This window comes from Oncorhynchus gorbuscha, unplaced genomic scaffold (assembly GCF_021184085.1).
Source record: "Oncorhynchus gorbuscha isolate QuinsamMale2020 ecotype Even-year unplaced genomic scaffold, OgorEven_v1.0 Un_scaffold_2182, whole genome shotgun sequence".
Lineage (NCBI taxonomy): Eukaryota > Metazoa > Chordata > Actinopteri > Salmoniformes > Salmonidae > Oncorhynchus > Oncorhynchus gorbuscha.
Genome location: NW_025746756.1, coordinates 1 through 21,252, shown reverse-complemented (window position 1 = coordinate 21,252; position 21,252 = coordinate 1). Strand labels below are relative to the sequence as shown.

At 40.5% G+C, this 21,252-nt stretch overlaps 1 pseudogene; it reads right to left on the bottom strand.

Moving 5' to 3' along the window:
* Positions 1-776: 776 nt before the first annotated feature.
* Positions 777-18,665, bottom strand: LOC124025117 (annotated as a pseudogene).
* Positions 18,666-21,252: the final 2,587 nt, after the last annotated feature.

The following is a 21,252-nucleotide window of genomic DNA, read 5'->3' as shown; positions in this document are numbered from 1 at the left end:
ATCAGTGTAATGCTGCAACCTGCTTCAGGCTGGGATTCAATCCCATTGAGGGTTATGGGTATTGTTCTTTCATTCGTGGGAGATCCCATTCACTGTAAACGTTGGATATGTCACAGCTCCGTAGGAACTTTAAAAACCGCAATACCTATAACCCACGATGGGGAATGAAGCACTACCGTAGAATCATCCAGAAATCACATTCCATTACAAGATAACATTAGAATCATCAAGTAATCACATTCCATTACAAGATAACATTAGAATCATCCAGAAATCACATTCCATTACAAGACCATGTTACGTAATACTAATCCATTATGCCTTGTTGAAGCTGTTACCACGGCTTGTTTCTAGCAGCTTGGTCAATGTGTTGTTACCTTTGGCATATCATTACATTGCACCTGTATAATATGACTGTTAGACTGTTAATATGTATAATATGACTGTTAGAGTCACCACAGCCAATAGGGTTAGAGAGTCACCACAGCCAGTAGGGTTAGAGAATCACCACAGCCAACAGGGTTGGAGAATCATCACAGCCAGTAGGGTTAGAGAATCACCACAGCCAGTAGGGTTAGAGAATCACCACAGCCAATAGGGTTAGAGAATCACCACAGCCAATAGGGTTAGAGAATCACCACAGCCAATAGGATTAGAGAATCACCACAGCCAATAGGATTAGAGAATCACCACAGCCAATAGGGTTAGAGAAGTATTATTATCCGTAGAACTGCAGGGACCTCGTAGTAACGCCCCTTCCCCCCACAGTTTGCTGGTTATCGTCCCACGCTGATGTTGCAGGTCTTGCAACTGGGGTCCTTCTTAGCATTGATGGTGGACATGCTACTGAGCTGGTGTCCTTGGATCTCCTCCACGCTGCCTAGGGCCAGGTCCACGGGCTCGGTGTAAATCACCTCCAGAATCACATCCTGGGCGTGGTGGAACACCAGCCCCCCTTCTCCTCCTGGGTGCATGTCAGGAAGCAGTTGTCGAAGATGTCCAGCGCCGGGAGGCGGCTCCTTACAGAATCGGTCCCCTGGGGAGCCCTCTGGGGCCAGCACCAGGATCACGTAGTGGTAGGCTGTGTACATGCAGTAGAAGTCCCCGAAGTACAGGTTGGTCTTGGGGTTGAACAGGACCTGGGCCTGGATCTGGAAGCGGTAGCATCCGTAGGGGAGTCCTGGGGGCTTGCCTGTGTTGAACTCCGTGTTGCAGCTGAAGTAGATGCCTTCCAGCTTGCCACTGATGGGAGAGCCGTGGCTGCCACTGTTGTCCTTTACAGTCAGGAGCATCCGGTTGTCCTGTGTCTCTCTGGAACCACAAGAGGGGCTTATCACCACACCAGACCACGGTAATCAACCAGCATGCAAACACTATCAAACACAGAGACAGACAATCAGCAAGGGAACAGAACTCTGAGTCTACAACAGAACACAACTCTGCTCTCCCAAGAAACAAAGAGATCTTCTGTTGAATCTGACCATTACTCTTAATGGTTGTACAGTCGTCTCAAATAAAACTGTGAAGGACCAGCTTTTTTCCATCTACGTAACATTGCAAAAATCAGAAACTTTCTGTCCAAAAATGTAGAAAAATGTATCCATGCTTTTGTTAAATAAATAAACTTCAGTTAGTGCTAAATACGGCTGCTAGAATCTGACTAGAACAAAAAATGGATCATATTACTCAGTGCTAGTCTCTCTACACTGGCTTCCTGTCAAGGCAAGGGCTGATTTCTAGGTTTTACTGCTAACCTACAAAGCATTACATGGGCTTGCTCCTACCTATCTCTCTGATTTGGTCCTGCCGTACATACCTACACGTGCGCTATGGTCACAAGATGCAGGCCTCCTAATTGTCCCTAGAATTTCTAAGCAAACAGCCGGAGGTAAGGCTTTCTCCTATAGAGCTCCATTTTTATGGAATGGTCTGCCTACCCATGTGAGAGACGCAAAACTCGGTCGCAACCTTTAAGTCTTTACTAGAGACTCATCTCTTCAGTGGGTCATATGATTGAGTGTAGTCTGGCCCAGGAGTGTGGTCATTTGCTGGTCATTTATGAACATTTGAACATCTTGGCCATGTTCTGCCATAATCTCCACCGGCACAGCCAGAAGAGGACTGGCCACCCCACATAGCCTGGTTCCTCTCTAGGTTTCTTCCTAGGTTTTGGCTTTTCTAGAGTTTTTCCTTAGCCACCGTGCTTCTACACCTGCATTGCTTGCTGTTTGGGGTTTTAGGCTGGGTTTCCTGTACAGCACTTTGAGATATCAACTGATGTACGAAGGGCTATATAAATAAAATTTGATTTGAATTTGATTTGAAGGTGAACGGAAAGGCTCTGGCGCAACAAAACCGCCCCTTGCTGTCTCTGCCCGGTTCCCCTCTTTCCACTGGGATTCTCTGCCTCTAACCCTATTACAGGGGCTGAGTCACTGGCTTACTGGTGCTCTTTCATGCCGTCCCTAGGAGGGGTGCGTCACTTGAGTGGGTTGAGTCACTGATGTGATCTTCCTGTGTTGGTTGGCGCCCCCCCCTTGGGTTGTGCCGTTGCGGAGATCTTTGTGGGCTATACTCAGCCTTGTCTCAGAATGGTAAGTTGGTGGTTGAAGATATCCCTCTAGTGGTGTGGGGGCTGTGCTTTGGCAAAGTGGGTGGGGTTATATCCTTCCTGTTTGGACCTGTCCGGGGGTGTCCTCGGATGGGGCCACAGTGTCTCCTGACCCCTCCTGTCTCAGCCTCCAGTATTTATGCTGCAGTAGTTTGTGTCGGGGGCTAGGGTCAGTTTGTTATATCTGGAGTACTTCTCCTGTCTTATCCGTGTCCTATGTGAATTTAAGTATGCTCTCTCTAATTCTCTTTCTCTCAGAGGACCTGAGCCCCTAGGACCATGCCTCAGGACTCCTTGTTGTCCCCAGTCCACCTGGCCGTGCTGCTGCTCCAGTTTCAACTGTTCTGCCCGTGATTATTATTATATTTGACCATGCTGGTCATTTATGAACATCTGAACATCTTGGCCATGTTCTGTTATAATCTCCACCCGCACAGCCAGAAGAGGAGGCCACCCCTCATAGCCTGGTTCCTCTTTAGGTTTTCCTAGGTTTTGGCCTTTCTAGGAAGTTTTTCCCTAGCCACCGTGAGTTTCTACACCTGCATTGCTTGCTGTTTGGGGTTTTAGGTTGTTTCTGTACACAGCACTTTGAGATATCAGCTGATGTACAAAGAGCTATATAAATAAATTTGATATTTTTTTATTACCAATACAATACGACACTAATACAATACTACTACTAATACTATTACCAATACAATACTATTATCAATGCTATTACCAATACAATACTATTATCAATGCTATTACCAATACAATACCATTACCAATACTATTACCACAATACTATTACCAATACAATACTATTACCAATACAATACTATTACCAATACAATTACCAATACAATACTATTACCAATACAATACTATTACCAATACAATACTATTACCAATACAATACTATTACCAATACAATACTATTACCAATACAATACTATTACCAATACAATACTATTACCAATACAATACTATTACCAATACAATACTATTACCAATACAATACTATTACCAATACAATACTATTACCAATACAATACTATTACCAATACAATACTATTACCAATACAATACTATTACCATACAATACTATTACCAATACAATACTATTACCAATACAATACTATTACCAATACAATACTATTACCAATACAATACTATTACCAATACAATACTATTACCAATACAATACTATTACCAATACAATACTATTACCAATACAATACTATTACCAATACAATACTACTACTAATATTTGTATCAATACAATACTATTACCAATACAATACTACTACTAATATTTGTATCAATATCATGCTATTACCAATACAATAATATTACCTATACTATTACCAATACAATAATATTACCTATACTATTACCAATACAATAATATTACCTATACTATTATCAATGCTATTACAATACAATACTATTACCAATACAATACTATTATCAATACAATATCAATACAATACTATTATCAATACAATACTATTATCAATACAATTATCAATACAATACTATTATCAATACAATACTATTATCAATACAATACTATTATCAATAAATACTAATACTATCAATACTATTATCAATACTATTATCAATGCTATTATCAATGCTATTATCAATACAATACTATTATCAACACAATACTACTACCAATACAATACTACTACCAATACAATACTACTACCAATACAATTACTACTACCAATACAATACTACTACCAATACAATACTATTATCAATACAATACTATTATCAATACAATACTATTATCAATACAATACTAATATTATCAATACTATTATCAATACAATACTACTACTAATATTTGTATCAATATAATACTATTACCAATACAATACTATTACCCATACAATACTATTACCAATACAATACTACTACTAATATTTGTATCAATATCATGCTATTACCAATACAATAATATTACCTATACAATACTATTATCAATGCTATTACAATACAATACTATTACCAATACAATACTATTATCAATACAATTATCAATACAATACTATTATCAATACAATTATCAATACAATACTATTATCAATACAATACTATTATCAATACTATTATCAATACAATACTATTATCAATACAGTACTATTACCAATACAATACTATTATCAATACTATTACCAATACAATAATATTACCTATACAATACTATTATCAATGCTATTACAATACAATACTATTACCAATACAATACTATTATCAATACAATTATCAATACAATACTATTATCAATACAATACTATTATCAATACTATTATCAATACAATACTATTACCAATACTATTATCAATACTATTATCAATGCTATTATCAATACAATACTATTAGCAATACAATTATCAATACAATACTATTAGCAATACAATTAGCAATACAATACTATTATCAATACTATTATCAATACTATTATCAATACTATTATCAATACAATACTACTACCCATACTATTATCAATACAATACTACTACCAATACAATACTATTATCAATACAATTATCAATACAATAATATTATCAATACAATACTAATACTATCAATACTATTATCAATACTATTATCAATACTATTATCAATACTATTATCAATACTATTATCAATACTATTATCAATACTATTATCAATACAATACTACTACCCATACTATTATCAATACAATACTACTACCAATACAATACTATTATCAATACAATTATCAATACAATACTATTATCAATACAATACTAATACTATCAATACTATTATCAATACTATTATCAATACAATACTACTACCCATACTATTATCAATACAATACTACTACCAATACAATACTATTATCAATACAATTATCAATACAATACTATTATCAATACAATACTAATACTATCAATACTATTATCAATACTATTATCAATGCTATTATCAATACAATACTATTAGCAATACAATTATCAATACAATACTATTAGCAATACAATTATCAATACAATACTATTAGCAATACAATTATCAATACAATACTATTAGCAATACAATTATCAATACAATACTATTAGCAATACAATTATCAATACAATTATCAACACAATACTATTATCAATACTATTACCAATACTATTACCAATACTACTACCAATACAATACTACTACCAATACAATACTACTACCAATACAATGCTACTACCAATACAATGCTACTACCAATACAATGCTACTACCAATACAATGCTACTACCAATACAATGCTACTACCAATACAATGCTATTATCAATACAATGCTATTATCAATACAATGCTATTATCAATACAGTACTGTTATCAATACAGTACTGTTATCAATACAATACTAATATTATCAATACTATTATCAATACAATACTACTACTAATATTTGTATCAATATAATACTATTACCAATACAATACTATTACCAATACAATACTAGTACCAATACTATTACCAATACAATACTAGTACCAATACTATTATCAATACAATACTAGTACCAATACTATTATCAATACAATACTATTACCAATACTATTATCAATACAATACTATTACCAATACTATTATCAATACAATACTATTACCAATACTATTACCAATACTGCTATGAATACACTACTATTATCAATACAATACTATTACCAATACAATACTATTACCAATACTATTACCAATACAATACTATTATCAATACTATTACCAATACAATACTATTACCAATACAATACTATTATCAATACAATACTATTATCAATACAATACTATTATCAATACAATACTAGTACCATCAATATAATACTATTACCAATACAATACTACATTTACATTTACATTTAAGTCATTTAGCAGATACTAGTACCAATACTATTACCAATACAATACTATTACCAATACAATACTATTATACATACAATACTATTACCAATACAATACTATTACCAATACAATACTATTACCAATACAATACTATTACCAATACAATACTAGTACCAATACTATTACCAATACTATTACCAATACTGCTATGAATACACTACTATTATCAATACAATACTATTACCAATACTATTACCAATACTGCTATGAATACACTACTAATACCAATACAATACTAGTGCCAATACTATTATCAATACACTACTATTATCAATACAATACTATTACCGATACAATACTATTACCGATACAATACTATTACCAATACAATACTAGTACCAATACAATACTAGTACCAATACTATTATCAATACAATACTAGTACCAATACTATTATCAATACAATACTAGTACCAATACTATTATCAATACAATACTATTACCAATACTATTACAGATACAATACTATTACCAATACAATACTATTATCAATACAATACTATTATCAATACTATTACCAATACAATACTATTACCAATACAATATTATTATCAATACAATACTATTATCAATACTATTATCAATACAATACTATTATCAATACAATACCATTATCAATACAATACCATTATCAATACAATACCATTATCAATACAATACTATTATCAATACTATTATCAATACAATACTATTATCAATACTATTATCAATACAATACTATTACCAATACTATTACCAATACAATACTATTATCAATACTATTACCAATACAATACTATTATCAATACTATTATCAATACAATACTATTATCAATACTATTACCAATAATACTATTATCAATACTATTACCAATACAATACTATTATCAATACTATTACCAATACAATACTATTATCAATACAATACTATTACCAATACTATTATCAATACAATACTATTATCAATACAATACTATTATCAATTCTATTACCAATACAATTCTATTATCAATACAATACTATTATCAATACAATACTATTATCAATACAATAATTATTACCAATACAATACTATTACCAATACAATACTATTACCAATACTGTTATCCATACAATACTATTACCAATACTGTTATCAATACAATACTATTACCAATACTGTTATCAATACAATACTATTACCAATACTGTTATCAATACAATACTATTACCAATACAATACTATTACAATACTATTATGAATACAATACTATTACCAATACAATACTAATACCAATACTATTACCAATACAATACTATTACCAATACTGTTATCAATACAATACTATTACCAATACTGTTATCAATACAATACTATTACCAATACTGTTATGAATACAATACTATTACCAATACTGTTATGAATACAATACTATTACCAATACTAATATCAAAACTATACTATTAAGAATACAATACTATTAAGAATACCATTACGAATACAATATAATAATAATAAATGCCATTTAGCAGACACTTATCCAAAGCGACTTACAGTCATGTGTGCATACATTCTACGTATGGGTGGTCCCGGGGATCGAACCCACTACCCTGGCGTTACAAGCGCCATGCTCTACCAACTGAGCTACGGAAGGACCACAATACTAGTACTATTACTGATACGAATACTGTTATGAATGCAATACTATTAATGATACTATTATGAATACAATACTATTATGAATACAATTACCAATACTATTAAGAATACAATACTAGCACCAATACTAATACCTATACTGGTATGAATACAATACTATTACCAAAACGATTACCAATACTATTATGAATGCAATACTAGTGAATAAAAACTATTAAGAAATACAATACTATTACTCAATACTATTATGAATACAATATTATTACCAATACTATTAGAAATACAATACTATTACCAATACTATTAGAATTACAATACTATTACCAGTGCTATTACCAATACTTTTATGAATACAATACTATTAGAAATGCAAAACTATTACCAATACCATATTAGAAATACAATACTATTGCCCATACTATTACCAATAACACTATTGCCAATACTATTGAAATACAATACTATTACCAATACTATGAATAAAATAGTATTACCAATACTATTGCCAATACTATGAATAAAATAGTATTACCACTACATTGCTAATACTATTAGAAATACAATACTATTACCAATACTATTACGAATAAAATAATTATTGCCAATACTATTACTAATACTATTATGAATAAAATACTATTACCAATATTATTAGAAATGCAATACTATTATACAAATACTATTATCAATAATGTTATAATACAATACTATTACCAAATACTATTATGAATACAATACTATTACCAATACTATTATCACCACTATTACTAATACTATTATTTAATACAATACTATTACTCTCTCATTACCAATAGAATACTATTACCAATACTATTATCAAAAATGCTGTACCTCGTTTTATTGAAGTAGTCATTCTACTATTACGATAAAACACGGAGAATCTCAACATCCTACCAGCTAGTCCCCGGCCTTCTCCAAACTGTATCAGATGCACAGTACCAGTAGTCTGGGGGAAAAATTACTACAAAAATAGTTATTTGAATCAAATCAAAGTGTATTTAATACAATACAGGCTCTAACCAATAGTGCAAAAGGGGTATTAGGTGAACAATAGATAGGTAAAGACATATAAACAACAGGAAAAGACCGTAGAGAGGCTAATACTATTAGAGGCTAATACTGTTATGAATACAATACTAGAGAGGCTAGATACTATTATCTAATACTGTTAGAGAGGCTTAGATACCAATAGGCTAGATACAGTAGAGAATACTTAGATACAGTAGAGAGGCTTAGATACAGTAGATACTGTTATGAATACAATACTATTAGGCTAGATACAGTAGAGAACTAATACAGTAGAGGCTAGATACAGTAGAGAGTCTAGATACAGTAGAGAGGCTAGATACAGTAGGAGATACTAGATACAGTAGAATGCTAGATACAGTAGATACTAGATACAGCAGAGAGGCTGTGATAATAGATACAGTAGAGAGGCAATACAGTAGAATACAATAGATACAGTAGAGAGGCTATATACAGGTGAGAGGCTATATACAGTAACAGAACTATATACAGTAGAGAGGCTATTAGCAATACTATTAGAATACAATAATATACAGTAGAGACAATACTAGAAGAGGTTATATACAGTAGATGAATACAATACTATTAGAAATGCAAAACTATTACCAATACATTAGAAATACATACAGTGCCAATACTATTACCAATAGAGAGGCTAATACAGTAGAGGCTAATACAGTACCAATACTAGATAATAGAAGTATTACCAATACTATTAGAAAGGCTATATACTATTAGAGGCTAATACAGTAGAGAGGCTATATACAGTAGAAATTATATACCGTAGAGAGGCTATTATAATAAAATACTATTACCACAATATTATTAGAAATGCAATACTATTACCAAAGAGAGGCTATCACATTAATACTATTATCAAATACTACCAACAGTATTGAGAATACAATACTATTAGAGAGGCTAGATCACCACTATTACCAATACAGTAGAGATTCAATACTACCATCTACTCGCTAGATACCAATAGAAAGCTTAAGATAGAGTTGAGAAAATGCTGTAGTTTTATTGAAGTAGCTACGCTGGTTACCCGATAGAAACACGGAGAGGCTAACATCCTACCAGCTATCCCCTGGCTAAATCCAGTAGAGAGGCTATATACAGTAGAGAGTCTGGGGAAAAAATACAGTAAATAGTTTTTGAATCAAATAGAGAGGCTATATACAGTAGAGAGGCTCTAACCAAGAGGCAAGATACCGTGAGTATTAGGTGAACAGTAGAGAGGCTAAAATATAAACAACAGGAAAAGACAGTAGAGAGTCTATATACAGTAGAGAGGCTATATACACGTAGAGAGGCTATATACAGTAGAGGCTATATACAGTAGAGGTTATAAACCGTAGAGAGGCTATATAACCGTAGAGAGGTTATATACAGTAGAGAGGCTAGATACAGTAGAGAGGCTATATACAGTAGAGAGGCTAGATACCGGAGAGAGGCTATATACCGTAGAGGGGCTATATACAGTAGAGAGGCTAGATACAGTAGAGAGGCTAGATACAGTAGAGAGGCTAGATACAGTAGAGAGGCTAGATACAGTAGAGAGGGTCTCCGGAGATAAACAGTAGAGGCTAAACCAAGAGTCTAGATATAGTCAGAGAACCCAGAAGAGTAGAGAGTCTAGATACAGTAGAGACATACATTTACATTTAGACGCTATTTAGCAGAGACGCTATATCCAGAGAGACGCTATATACAGTGAGAGTCATTCACAGTATGACATCCAGTGGAAGTCAGACACAGTAGAATAGTGCAGTAAATCTAGATACAGGGTAGAGGCTATTACAGTAGAGGCTAGATACCTAGGTATTCCTTAAAGAGTAGAGGTTTACAGTAGAGAGGCTAGATACGGAAGGTGAGGATTGACTCCCGGGTCTCATGCGTCGTGAGGGAGTTTGTTACAGTAGAGAGAGCTATATACAGTTTTGACTGGGCTGAGCAGTAGAAGTTACTTCCTCAGAGGCTAAATACAGGGAGGCTAGATACAGTAGAGAGGATGAACGCAGTGAGGGGTTGTTTGGGTGTAGGGCTAGATACAGAGCCTGAGGTACTGAGGTGCCTCACAGCCTGAGGCAAGCACCATAGGTCTATGTAGCGGATGAGAGGCTATCCAACTGAAGCCAGTGGAGAGAGCGGGTGAGAGGGGGTGACGTTGAGAGGTTATATACCGTATTACATTTAAGTCATTTAGCAGACGCCTTATCCAGAGCGACTTACAAATTGGTGACATCCAGATTATGACATCCAGTGGAACAGTCACTTTACAATAGTGCATCTAAAACTTAAAGGGGGGAGGGGATTACTTAACCTATCCTAGGTATTCCTTAAAGAGGTGGGGTTTCAGGTGTCTCCGGAAGGTGGTGATTGACTCCGCTGTCCTGGCGTCGTGAGGGAGTTTGTTCCACCATTGGGGCCAGACAGCTGAACAGTTTTGACTGGGCTGAGCGGGAGCTGTACTTCCTCAGTGGTAGGGAGGCGAGCAGGCCAGAGGTGGATGAACGCAGTGCCCTTGTTTGGGTGTAGGGCCTGATCAGAGCCTGGAGGCATTGAGCTCCCCTCACAGCTCCGCAGGCAAGCACCACCATGGTCTTGTAGCGGATGGGTCAACTGGAAGCCAGTGGAGAGAACGGAGGAGCGGGGTGACGTGAGAGAACTTGGGAAGGTTGAACACCAGACGGGCTGCGGCGTTCTGGATGAGTTGAAGGGGTTTAATGGCACAGGCAGGGGAGCCCAGCCAACAGCGAGCTGCAGTAATCCAGACGGAGATGACAAGTGCCTGGATTAGACCTGCGCCGCTTCCTGTGTGAGGCAGGGTCGTACTCTGCGGATGTTGTAGAGCATGAACCTCACAGCAGGAACGGGGCCACCGCCTTGATGTTGGTTGAGAACGACAGGGTGTTGTCCAGGACTGCCACCAAAGGTTCTAGCGCTCTGGGAGGAGGACACAATGGAGTTGTCAACCGTGATGCACAGATCATGGAACGGCAGTCCTTCCCCTGGGTGAGAAGAGCAGCCTGGCCTGCCGAGGTTCAGCTTGAGGTGGTGATCCGTCATCCACGCTGATGTCTGCCAGACATGCAGAGATGCTATTCGCCACCTGGTCGTCAGAAGGGGGAAAGGAGAAGATTAGTTGTGTGTCGTCTGCATAGCAATGATAGGAGAGACCATGTGAGGTTATGACAGAGCCAAGTGACTTGGTGTATAGCGAGAATAGGAGAGGGCCTAGAACAGAGCCCTGGGGGACACCAGTGGTGAGAGCGCGTGGTGAGGAGACAGATTCTCGCCACGCCACCTGGTAGGAGCGACCTGTCAGGTAGGACGCAATCCAAGCGTGAGCCGCGCCGGAGATGCCCAACTCGGAGAGGGTGGAGAGGAGGATCTGATGGTTCACAGTATCGAAGGCAGCCGATAGATCTAGAAGGATGAGAGCAGAGGAGAGAGAGTTAGCTTTAGCAGTGCGGAGCGCCTCCGTGATACAGAGAGCAGTCTCAGTTGAATGACTAGTCTTGAAACCTGACTGATTTGGATCAAGAAGGTCATTCAGAGAGAGATAGCGGGAGAGCTGGCCAAGGACGGCACGTTCAAGAGTTTTGGAGAGAAAAGAAAGGGATACTGGTCTGTAGTTGTTGACATCGGAGGGATCGAGTGTAGGTTTTCAGAAGGGGTGCAACTCTCGCTATCTTGAAGACGGAAGGGACGTAGCCAGCGGTCAGGGATGAGTTGATGAGCGAGGTGAGGTAAGGGAGAAGGTCTCCGGAAATGGTCTGGAGAAGAGAGGAGGGGATAGGGTCAAGCGGGCAGGTTGTTGGGCGGCCGGTCGTCACAAGACGCGAGATTTCATCTGGAGAGAGAGGGGAGAAAGAGGTCAGAGCACAGGGTAGGGCAGTGTGAGCAGAACCAGCGGTGTCGTTTGACTTAGCAAACGAGGATCGGATGTCGTCGACCTTCTTTTCAAAATGGTTGACGAAGTCATCTGCAGAGAGGGAGGAGGGGGGAGGGGGAGGAGGTTTCAGGAGGGAGGAGAAGGTGGCAAAGAGCTTCCTAGGGTTAGAGGCAGATGCTTGGAATTTAGAGTGGTAGAAAGTGGCTTTAGCAGCAGAGACAGAAGAGGAAAATGTAGAGAGGGAGCGAAAGGATGCCAGGTCCGCAGGGAGGCGAAGTTTTCCTCCATTTCCGCTCGGCTGCCCGGAGCCCTGTTCTGTGAGCTCGCAATGAGTCGTCGAGCCACGGAGCGGGAGGGGAGGACCGAGCCGGCCTGGAGGATAGGGGGCATAGAGAGTCAAAGGATGCAGAGAGGGAGGAGAGGGTTGAGGAGGCAGAATCAGGAGATAGGTTGGAGAAGGTTTGAGCGGAGGGAAGAGATGATAGGATGGAAGAGGAGAGAGTAGCGGGGGAGAGAGAGCGAAGGTTGGGACGGCGCGATACCATCCGATTAGGGGCAGTGTGGGAAGTGTTGGATGAGAGCGAGAGGGAAAAGGATACAAGGTAGTGGTCGGAGACTTGGAGGGGAGTTGCAATGAGGTTAGTGGAAGAACAGCATCTAGTAAAGATGAGGTCGAGCGTATTGCCTGCCTTGTGAGTGGGGGGAGGTGAGAGGCTGAGGTCAAAAGAGGAGAGGAGGGAAAGAAGGAGGCAGAGAGGAATGAGTCAAAGTTAGGACGTGGGGAGGTTAGGGGGAAAGTTCGCCAAGAATCAGAGGTGGGAGTCGTCTCAGGAAAGGAGCTATCAAGGCATCAAGCTCATTGATGAATTTCCTCCAGGGTACCTAGAGGGCGATAATGATAAGATGTTAGAGTTGAGACGGTGCTTTCGCATGTGTGCGGAAGTTCTTCAGGAAAACATGTAACTCCACAACTCTACAAAAGGAATTCCACAAGAACAAAGGTAATCCTCCAAGACAAAGGTAAATCCACAAGGTGGAAGGTATAGCACAAAAAAGCCTCAAAAGATACTTAAAAAAACAAAACAAAACAAGAACAAAAAAAACAGAATTCCACAAGAGAGTCCACGGGATCAACAAGAGTTCACAGAGTACTAGGGCTGGGTGCTAACATACAAACACAGAGCAAAGAACTGAGTAAAACAAAGGGTTTTAAATACAATCAGGGGGAAACGAGTGCACAGGTGCAAATAATAATGGGGATCAAGGGAAAAAGAAAGGTCAAAAGGCACAATGGGGGCATCTAGTGACCAAAACCAACAACCTCCTGGCCAAATCCTGACAAGTAGAGGGCATATACAGTAGAGAGGCTATATACAGTAGAGAGGCTATATACAGTAGAGAGGCTATAAACAGTAGAGAGAATGTATATACAGTAGAGAAGCTATATACAGTAGAGAGGTTATATACAGTAGAGGCTATATACAATCAATCAATCAATCAATCAATCATGTATTTATATAGCCCTTCGTACATCAGCTGATATCTCAAAGTGCTGTACAGAAACCCAGCCTAAAACCCCAAACAGCAAGCAATGCAGGTGTAGGCACGGTGGCTAGGAAAAACTCCCTAGAAAGGCCAAAACCTAGGAAGAACCTAGGCTAGGCTATGGGTGGCCAGTCTCTTCTGGCTGTGCCGGGTGGAGATTATAACAGAACATGGCCAAGATGTTCAAATGTTCATAAATGACCAGCATGGTCGAACACAAGGCAGCACAGTTGAAACTGGGAGCAGCAGCACAGTCAGGTGGACTGGGGACAGCAAGGAGTCATCGGGCACGGTCCTAGGGCTCAGGTCCTCCAGAGAGAGAAAGAAAGAGAGAATTAGAGAGAGCATATGTGGGGTGGCCAGTCCTCTTTACAGCCAGGTGGAGATTATAACAGAACATGGTCAAGATGTTCAAATGTTCATAAATGACAGGTATGGTCGAATAATAGTAAGGCAGAACAGTTGAAACTGAGCAGCAGCATGGCCAGGTGACTGGGGACAGCAAGGAGTCATCATGTCAGGTACAGTAGAGAGGCTATATACAGTAGAGAGCTATATACAGTAGAGAGGCTATAAACAGTAGAGAGACTATAGACAGTAGAGAGGCTATAGACAGTAGAGAGGCTATATACAGTAGAGAGGCTATATACAGTAGAGAGGCTATAAAAGTAACGAGGCTACATGCAGACACCGGTTAGTCAGGCTGATTGATTGAGGTGTACATGTACACGTAAAGAGGGATTGACGGGTGGTGGGTGGCAGGACACAATGCAGATAGCCCGGTTAGCCAATGCGGGATCACTGGTTGGTCGGCCCAATTGGGGTAGTATGTACATGAATGTATAGTTAAAGTGACTGTGCTTAAATGATAAACAGAGAGTAACAGCAGCGTAAAAGAGGGGTTGGGGGCACACAATGCAAATAGTCCGGTAGCCATTTGGTTACCTGTTCAGAGACTTATGGCTTGAGGGTAAAACTGTTGAATCCTTTTTGTCCAAGCGGTACCGCTGCCATGAGGTAGTAGAGAGAACAGTCTATGACTGCGGTCTTTGACAATTTTTAGGTCTTCCTCTGACACCGCCTGGTGTAGAGGTCCTGGATGGCAGGCAGCTTAATCCCAGTGATGTACTGGGCCATACGCACTACCCTCTGAAGTGTCTCGTGGTCGGAGGCTGAGCAATTGCCGTACCAGGCAGTGATGCAACCAGTCATGCTCTCGTGCAGCTGAAGAACCTTTCTATTTTTTTTTCAATTGTATTTTTATTTTTAGTTTACTATCTTGTCTCATCGCTCCAACTCCCGTACGGGCTCGGAGAGACAAAGGTCAAAGCCATGCATCCCGAAACACAACCCAAACAAGCGGGCACTGCTTTTTAACACAGCGTGCATCCAACCCGGAAGCCAGCTGCACCAATGTGTCGGAGGAAACACCGTGCACTGCGCCCAGCTCGCCACAGGAGTCACTGGTGCGCAATGGACCTCCTGGATGACTAGGCCAATTGTGTGTCGCCCCAAGGACCTCCTGGTCGTGGGCCGGCTGCGACAGAGCCTGGGCGCGAAACCCAAAGTCTCTGGAGGCACAGCTAGCACTGCAATGCAGTGCTCTCGACCACTGCGCCCCCAGGAGGCTCCAGCTGTAGAACCTTTTGAGGATCTCAGGATCCATGCCAAATCTTTTTAGTTTCTGAGGGGGAATAGGCTTTATCGTGCCCTCTTCAAGACTGTCTTGGAGTGTTTGGACCATTCTAGTTTGTTGGTGATTTGGACACCAAGGAACTTGAAGATCTCAACCTACAGCCCCATCGAAGAGAATGGGGGTGTACTGTCCTCCTTTTTCTTGTAGTCTACAATCATCTCCTTAGTCTTGGTTAAGTTGAGGGTTGGTTGTTATTCTGGCACCACCCGGCCAAGTCTCTGACCTCCTCCCTATAGGCTTTCTCGTCGTTGTCGGTGATGAGGCTGTTGTGTTGTCTGCAAACTTAATGATGGTGTTGGAGTCGTGCCTGGCCATGCAGTCGTGAGAGGAACAGAGAATATAGGAGGGGACTGAGCACGCACCCTGGGTAGCTCCAGTGTTGAGGATCAGCGTGGCAGATGTGTTGCTCACCACCTGGGGGCGGCCAGTCAGGAAGTCCAGATCCAGTTGCAGAGGGAGGTGTTTAGTCCCAGGATCCTTGGGCATAGTGATGAGTTTTGAGGGTACTATGGTGTTGAACGCTGAGCTGTAGTCAATGAATAACATTCTCACATAGGTGTTCCTTTTGTCCATGTGGGAAAGGGCAGTGTGGAGTGCAGTAGAGATTGCATTATCTGTGGATCTGTTTAGGCAGTATGCAAATTGGAGTGGGTTTAGGGTTTCTGGGATAATGGCATTTATGTGAGTCATGAAACAGACCAAACTTGCACTTTTTGATAAGCCATTCCACAGGATTAAAACCTGAGAAAGTTGTCATTTGGTTGTCAGTTGGGTGCAAGTTGGTTGCCAGTTGATTGTCAGTTGGTTGTTATGACCCTGGAGGACTGGAGCTGTCTGCCTCAATGACGATGACTTTGGTGCTATTCTAGTCCTCCATCAAGAAAATCACTGTCACATCTCTGCTGCTATTTAACTCTAAACCATCAGCTGTCTCTCTGCTCATTGACATGGTTATTCCCTTAATTAAACTCTCTCTCCCACCAGCTCTCTGTAATTCTCCCACCAGCTCTCTGTAATTCTCTCACCAGCTCTCTGTAATTCTCCCACCAGCTCTCTGTAATTCTCCCACCAGCTCTCTGTAATTCTCCCACCAGCTCTCTGTAATTCTCCCACCAGCTCTCTGTAATTCTCCCACCAGCTCTCTCTACATCTTCATACACTCCCTCTCCTGTTTCTCTCTATTTCATCACTCTTTCTTTTCTGTTTCTCACCCCTTCTCTCCTCCCCTTGTTCTCACCTGCAGTGTAGAATTCGATGATCTCACTCCATTCAGAGACAGCATAGTTCCCATCACTCTGTTTGGAGGCAGTCTGAACAGCTACAGTGTAATCTGTCCTGGGGCTCAGGAACCAGTGGCCTCTCACTGTCATGGGCAGTGGCACCACCTTCGCCACCAGCTTAGTGGGGACATCCTGAAACACAGGGACAGACAGCCAGCTTAGTGGGGACATCCTGAAACACAGGGAAGACAACAATTATAGTGGAGACATCCGAAAACACAGGGACAGACAGCCAGCTTAGTGGAGACATCCAGAAAAATGGAGACCAACAACCAGCTTCGTAGGAACATCCTTAAACACAGGGACAGAAAACCAATGTAATTGGGAGCCTGGTCTGTACGAAAGGTTGAAAACAAAATGGGTGAAAAACATGGCCCACCTTGCCTGGCGAGGGTTCAGTCTCCTCGCTGCCCGGATGTACTCCAGATAGCAGTGGTCAGTCCAAATGAGAAAAGGGTGTCTAGCCCCTCAAGCCAATGTCTCCACGCCTTCAAGGCCTTGATGACAGCCAACAGCTCCCGGTCCCCCACGTCATAGTTCTGCTCCGCCGGGCTGAGCTTCTTCAAGAAGAAGGCACAGGGGCGGAGCTTCGGTGGTGCACCCGAGTGCTGAGAGAGCACCTCTACTATGAACGCGTCCACCTCTACTATGAACGCCAAAGAGGGATCCGGATGGGCCAGCACGGGCACCAAGGCAAACAGAGCCCTTAGTTGCCCAAAGTTCCCTGTCCGCCACAACCATTCCACTGCAAACGTACAGGTAAATCTCCAGTAGTAATTGGTAAACCCTAAGAACCACTACACCTGCTTTTACTGTGGTGAAGTCCTCCGACGCCGCTTCTCCTTCTCCCCACACACCATTGGCCCACTCAGAGATCTCCTGAGAGGCACGAGATGAAGGTGGACACCCATCTCCCTTCCCGCAGGGAGCCGGGTAAACGGTGCCCAGGTATAGGTCCAGCTGTAACAGGAAACCCTTGCACCGTGCCGCCGTCCCATCATACCCCCGGGAAGGGCAAGACGCATTGCACTGGGACTGGTTGCAGGAGGAGTGACTATAGAGGTTCGGGTTGCATTGTTGAAGGCGTTGAGACCTCCTGCCTCCCAACGGTCCAGTGGTCTGGATAACTTGGATCCATGATGACGCCGAGATGGTGGATTACTTTAGCTTGCTCCTAGATCGCTCCTCGACCCCTATACCAGGGCACCTGTTCCTGCTGACTCCATAGTAGGTGGGAATTCTGTAAGGGGTGCGTAACTGGTGGCAGGGAAGTCAAACGCAGGAGAGCAGAACTTGGTGAATAGCCAGAGCAGTTTAATATATAAAACTAACGGCATACAAAACAACAAACACATGGGTACAAAACCTGTAGTGCACCAGTAACACATAACACATGGGTACAAAAACCAGTAACACATAACACATGGGTACAAAAACCAGTAGTGCACCAGTAACACATAACACATGGGTACAAAACCAGTAGTGCACCAGTAACACATAACACACGGGTACAAAACCTGTAGTGCACCAGTAACACATAACACATGGGTACAAACCTGTAGTAACACATAACACATGGGTACAAACCAGTAGTGCAAGTAACACATAACACATGGGTACAAAACCCGTAGTGCACCAGTAACACATAACACACGGGTACAAAACCCACATAGTGCACCAGTAACACATAACACATGGGTACAAAACCTGTAGTGCACCAGTAACACATAACACATGGGTACAAAACCAGTAGTGCACCAGTAACACATAACACATGGGTACAAACCCGGGTAGTAAGTAACACATAACACATGGGTACAAAAACCAGTAACACATAACACATGGGTACAAAACCTAACCAGTAACACATAACACATGGGTACAAAACCAGTAACACATAACACACGGGTACAAAACCCACATAACCAGTAACACATAACACATAGGTACAAAACCAGTAACACATAACACATGGGTACAAAACCCGTAGTGCACCAGTAACACATAACACATGGGTACAAAACCAGTACCAGTAACACATAACACATGGGTACATAACCAGTAACACATAACACATGGGTACAAACCAGTAACACATAACACATGGGTACAAAACCCATAGTGCACCAGTAACACATAACACATGGGTACAAAAACCAGTAACACATAACACACGGGTACAAAACCCATAGTGCACCAGTAACACATAACACATAGGTACAAACCAGTAACACATAACACATGGGTACATAACCAGCACATAACACATGCACCAGTAACACATAACACATGGGTACAAAACCCGTAGTGCACCAGTAACACATAACACATAGCACATGGGTACAAAACCCGTAACACACACAGTAACACATAACACATAACACATGGGTACAAAACCCATAGTGCACCAGTAACACATAACACATGGGTACAAACCCGTAGCGCACCAGTAACACATAACACATGGGTACAAAACCCAGTAACACATAACACATGGGTATAAAACCAGTAACACATAACACATGGGTACAAAACCAGTAACACATAGCACATGGGTACAAAACCAGTAACACATAACACATGGGTACAAAACCCGTAGCGCACCAGTAACACATAACACATGGGTACAAAACCCGTAGGGTACACCAGTAACACATAACACATGGGTACACACCGTAGCGCACCATAACACATAACACATGGGTAAACCCGTAGCGCACCAGTAACACATAACACATGGGTACAAAACCAGTAACACATAACACATGGGTACAAAACCAGTAACACATAACACATGGGTACAAAACCAGTAACACATAACACATGGGTACAAAACCAGTAACACATAACACATGGGTACACCAGTAACACATAACACATGGGTACAAAACCAGTAACACATAACACATGGGTACAAACCCATAGCGCACCAGTAACACATAACACAAGAACATACAATAAACATGGAGGAAACAGAGGGAACATAAACAACATGTAATTTGGGAATTGAAACCAGGTGTGTGAAAACAAGACAAAACAAATGGAACATGAAAAATGGATCGGCTAAAGACCGGTGACGCAGACGGACGAGACACCGCAAAAAACAAGGAGAGGAAACGACTTCGGTAGAAGTCGTGACAAGTCTTAGCTATTACCCACTATGCACTATTCACTAGCCACTACAGTCTTAGCTGTTACCCACTACGCACTATCCACTAGCCTCTGCAGTCTTAGCTATTACCCACTACGCACTATTACCCTACAGTAGCTATTTCCCACTATGCACTATCCACTAGCCTCTGCAGTCTTAGCTATTACCCACTATGCACTATCCACTAGCCTCTACAGTCTTAGTTATTTCCCACTAGCCTCTACAGTCTTAGCTATTTCCCACTATCCACTAGCCTCTACAGTCTTAGCTATTTCCCACTATCCACTAGCCTCTGCAGTCTTAGCTATTACCCACTATGCACTATCCACTAGCCTCTACAGTCTTAGCTATTTCCCACTAGCCTCTACAGTCTTAGCTATTTCCCCCTATCCACTAGCCTCTACAGTCTTAGCTATTTCCCACTATCCACTAGCATCTACAGTCTTAGCTATTTCCCCTATCCACTAGCCTCTACAGTCTTAGCTATTTC